Below are 5,659 nucleotides of genomic sequence, written 5' to 3' on the forward strand. Positions count from 1 at the left end.
TCATGCATAGTCTCATACGGTTAGGCACTATAATAACAATATCTCAAAAACTAGTAGTACTCTCTCTCTCTCTCTCTCTCTCTTTCTCTTTTGTTTTAGTTCTAGTTTTTTTATTGTAATTGCCCATTGGCTTCTAATTAAGTTGCAGATTTTGGTGATCAATTGCCAATGAGTATATGTACTGCATTTTAGTTAGTATTTATTTTACAATTTTGTTAGTCCAGCTTGTTCAATTATCCGATGATATGGTTAAATTTATTCTGTTTCTATGGTGAGAGCTTGATAGGATCACAAGATAAGCAATCATTAATAAAAACTTGGGTTTAGTCTTTGGAGTTGAAAACTACTCATTTTTAGCCTTTCCAAGCCCATCCAAAGTAAGCCCAAAAGTGATTCAGTCTCCACAAGACACAAGACACTAACCAATATAAGGTTGAAACCTATTCTATCTCAATGTTGCATTCGCAATGTTGCATACAAGCTCCAATGTTAATGTCACATCTTATAATGTCAAAAATCATATCAAATTATGGAGATCGTGTTATGGTATTGTGAGTGACATCCTTGGCCAAAGTGGGTTTGATTGGGATGACACTAAGCACATGATCACAATTCAGAATGAAAATGCTTGGAATGAATATTGCACTGTAAGTCTTCTTTAATATATTGCTATTTTTTATCCAAAGCAGATTGAATTTGACTTTTTCTTTTTTTCCAGTTGCATAAATCAACTAAATCGTTTCGATTCAAGGTGCTTCAAAATTGGGATGATATCGTGGATTTGTATGCTAAAGATAGAACCACCAATCATGGAGCAGAAACTATTATGGATGTTGATGAAGCAATGAATGGAGAAACAAATGAAGTGGAATTTATGGGTTTAGGTGCTAAAGCTAATATAGCTTAGAAGAACCAAACTATAATACTAAAGGAAAAAAATAAGGTTCAACTCATCCTCACGAGAGAAAGATTGGAGAAAAAGAAGGAATAACAACTTCTTTGGATAAAATGACCAATTCTTTTGATAAAATGGATGGTAAAGTCGACGATGAAGATATTCAAGAAGTGTTACGTGAGACAACTTTAACACCAGATCTTAATCGACAACAATGGGTTAAAGCTATTAAATGGTTATCTGACGATCCAAAGCAGTTGGTTATCTTAAAAGCCCTTCCAACTCATGAAAAGAAAGATTATGTTTTAACACATCTTGCAAAATGAAACTTGGTGAGTAACCTTTTGTCTACATTTTCGATTTCAACTTTCAAATTAGAAAATTATGTCTTTTTTATGCCGGTTGAAGTGATATTTTCACTATAGTTATTTGTCTTTCCTGTTGTGACTTATATTACTGTTTCTTCTATGTTAGGTTATTGTGAACAAAGAATAGAGAGGAGTTGTGTTCTTACAAAGCAAGAAAAAAAAGTTGATTCTTCTAAAATTGTTTGATTATGTTGTTTGTTTTGGACCCTTTAATTTACAAAATAGTTTGTAAATGATTGAGTATTATAAGTGAAGTGACATCAATGTGGATGATATATGATTTTAGGTCTTGATCTAGATTGAAGTATTTTCTTCTCTTATGAACAATGGAATTAATATCAATATTTGAAGTTTTATCAGATGATTGCCCTTATATTACGTAATTGTTTAATTTCAATACATTTTCAAAAATTATTGTGAGACTATGTAATTGAATTTTTTTTAATTATCATTCATCTTTAATTTTGTAGTATTGTTTAATCCAAGTTATTTTCTGTATTAATATAAAGATATTGTGTAAGATTCAAAATTGTTTAGCATTAAAATTATTTTAATTATTTAATTATTAATGATATTTGTGACTCGCTTTTTCTATGGTTTGAACGTCAAAGAATCCAAAAAAAAATTATATCGTGCACCAGTTCCGTGGAATAACACCTCAAAATACAAGCACAAAATAAAAAAAAAAACTATGATTTGAACCCTTGCAACTATGGTTAAGTACCCATGTTCTGCATTTTTTTAAAATTATGTTGAACACATTAATGATATTTGTGACTCGCTTTTTCTATGGTTTGAACGTCAAAGAATAAAAAAAAAATTATATCGTGCACCAGTTCAGTGGAATAACACCTCAAAATACAAGCACAAAATAAAAAAAAACTATGATTTGAACCCTTGCAACTATGATTAAGTACCCATGTTCTGCATTTTTTTAAAATTATGTTGAACACATTAATGATATTTGTGACTCACTTTTTCTATGGTTTGAACGTAAGAAAATCCAAAAAAAATTATATCGTGCACCAGTTCCGTGGAATAATACCTCAAAATACAAGCACAAAATAAAAAAACTATGATTTGAACCCTTGCAACTATGATTAAGTACCCATGTTCTGCATATTTTTAAAATTATGTTGAACACATTAATGATATTTGTAACTCACTTTTTCTATGGTTTGAACGTTAAAGAATCCAAAAAAAATTATATCGTGCACCAGTTCCGTGGAATAACACTTCAAAATACAAAAAACTATGATTTGAACCCTTGCAACTATGGTTAAGTACCCATGTTTTGCATTTTTTTAAAATTAAGTTGAACACATTAATGATATTTGTGACTCGCTTTTTCTATGGTTTGAATGTCAAAGAATCCAAAAAAAATTATATCGTGCACAAGTTTTGTTGAATAACACCTCAAAATACAAACACAAAATAAAAAAAAAACTATGATTTGAACCCTTGCAACTATGGTTAAGTACGCATGTTCTGCATTTTTTTAAAATTATGTTGAAGACATTAAGGATATTTGTGACTCGCTTTTTCTATGGTTTGAACGTCAAAAAATCCAAAAAAAATTATATCGTGCACCAGTTCCGTGGAATAACACCTCAAAATACAAGCACAAAATAAAAAAAAACTATGATTTGTACCCTTGCAACTATGATTAAGTACTCATGTTATGCATTTTTTTAAAATTATGTTGAACACATTAATGATATTTGTGACTCGCTTTTTCTATGGTTTGAACGTGAAAGAATCCAAAAAAAATTATATCGTGCACCAGTTCCGTGGAATAACACCTCAAAATAAAAAAATAATAAAAAACTATGACTTGAACCCGTGCAACTATGGTTAAGTACCAATGTTCTGCATTTTTTAAAATTATGCTGAACACATTAATGATATTTGTGACTTGCTTTTTCTATGGTTTGAACGTGAAAGAATCCAAAAAAATTATATCGTACACTAGTTCCATGGAATAACACCTCAAAATACAAGCACAAAATCAAAAAAATTATGATTTGAACCCTTGCAACTATGGTTAAATACCCATGTTCTGCATTTTTCTAAAATTATGTCGAACACATTAATGATATTTGTGACTCCCTTTTTCTATGGTTTGAATGTCAAAGAATCCAAAAAAAAAAATATCATGCACCAGTTCCATGGGATATCACCTCAAAATACAAGCACAAAATAAAAAAAAACTATGATTTAAACACTTTTTCTATGGTAATAACGTCAAAAAATCCAAAAAAATTATTCGCAACACACTTTGCAATTTGCACAAATCAGTTTTTTTTACTCTGAAATTATAATGGACTTTTGCTGCACGCGGCAATTTGCCCACGTCTCTAAAAAAATAAATGTTGCACTAGTAAAACTGATATGACATGGACAACTCAATTTTTTTCACTCTGATAATTATAATGGACTTCTACTCCATCAATTACTAGAGATAAATCAAAATCAAAATTGACAACACTTGCCAATTTGCACACATCTCTAAAAAAATAAATGTCGCACCAGTAAAACTGACATGACATGGACAACTCAATTTTTCTCACTCTGATAATTATAATGGACTTCTACTCCATCAATTACCAGAGATAAATCACAGCCAAAATTGACAACACTCTGCAATTTGCACACATCTCTAAAAAAATAAATGTCGCACCAGTAAAACTGACATGACATGGACAACTCAATTTTTTTTCACTCTGATAATTATAATGGACTTCTATTCCATCAATTACCAGGGATAAACACAGGCGAAATTGACTACACTCGGCAATTTACACACGTCTCTACAAAAATTAATGTCGCACCAGTAAAACTGACATGACGTAGGCAACTCGATTTTTTTTTTCACTCTGCAATTTGCACATTATGGACCTTTGTAAATATGTTTAATTGTTCATTTACCCATTCATCTAAATGCACAGTTAACTAGTGACTCATCCAACTATAACCAAATTCTATAAATACCACTACAACTAAAGACATTCATAACAATTTCAAATTTTCATCTCAATCCCTACCACAATGTGTCACCTAACTGCATATGTCACAGTTTACTACCACGACCAAATTTGCAATACTAATGAGGGCACCACCTTCATTAGTAATAACATAAAAACTTTCATGGTCAACAAGGTCATAACCTTTACACAATTGCTTAAACTTGTTCACCAAAAACTAAACATTGACCCACAACAACATATCCAACATCTCCACTTTCGGTGCCCTATATTTGAGTCAGGACAATGTTATATGTACACATCTTTTATTCTGCAAGATGATACTGATGTTTGACAAATGTTCAACGTTTTTTACAACAACCCATCACTACCATTTGTGGAGTTATTTGCCATAATTTGTGACAATAATAACCCACCAAGCAACCAACATGGCTCAACCTCTAATCTTGAGGACTTATCAGATGAATACGAGACTTGTTGGGTCAAAAAACATGATAATGATACCGACTCCTCTTCTGGGCCTGAAGGAAGTAACTTGTCTCCATCCCACGAAACAATATTCAAACGGGATAGGTAATCTACAGATCATTCATGTTTAAGTTATTTCTTCTTTGAGATTTTCATGTAATATCTTATGTCCGTCTTCAGTTATCACTTTACGTATTGAAATAATTTTTCCTTTAAATTTAAATTAGTAATTTTCTGTTTACCCATTTTTACTGCAGTAGTTGACATGGTAACATAACTATCAAAATTCACAATACTTTGCAATTTACACTACACTGTTTCTAAAAATTAAATGTCTCATCGACAAAACTGACATGAAATGGACAACTCATAATCTCTTTGTTCACTCTGAAAATCATCATGGACGTTTGCAGCTTTAATTACAAGGGAAAAATCACAGTCCAAATTGACAACACTATGCAATTTGCACACGTCTCTAAAAATTAAATGTCTCACCTGCAAAACTGACATGAAATGGACAACTCATAATCTCTTTATTCACTCTGAAAATCATCATGGACGTCTGCAGCTTTAATTACAAGGGAAAAATCACAGTCCAAATTGACAACACTCTGCAATTTAAACACGTCTCTAAAAATTAAATGTCTCACCTGCAAAACTGACATGAAATGGACAACTCATAATCTCTTTGTTCACTTTGAAAATCATCATGGACGTCTGCAGCTTTAATTATAAGGGAAAAATCACAGTCCAAATTGACAACACTCTACAATTTGCACACGTCTCTAAAAATTAAATGTCTCACCTACAAAACTGAAATGAAATGGACAGCTCATAATCTATTTGTTCACTCTGAAATTATAATGGACGTATGGTACATCATTTACTAGGGAAAAAGAAACATTGGATTCCAATACATATCAACGTGGCAAGATACTCATACA

Source organism: Glycine soja, chromosome 3 (assembly GCF_004193775.1).
Source record: "Glycine soja cultivar W05 chromosome 3, ASM419377v2, whole genome shotgun sequence".
Classification (NCBI taxonomy): domain Eukaryota; kingdom Viridiplantae; phylum Streptophyta; class Magnoliopsida; order Fabales; family Fabaceae; genus Glycine; species Glycine soja.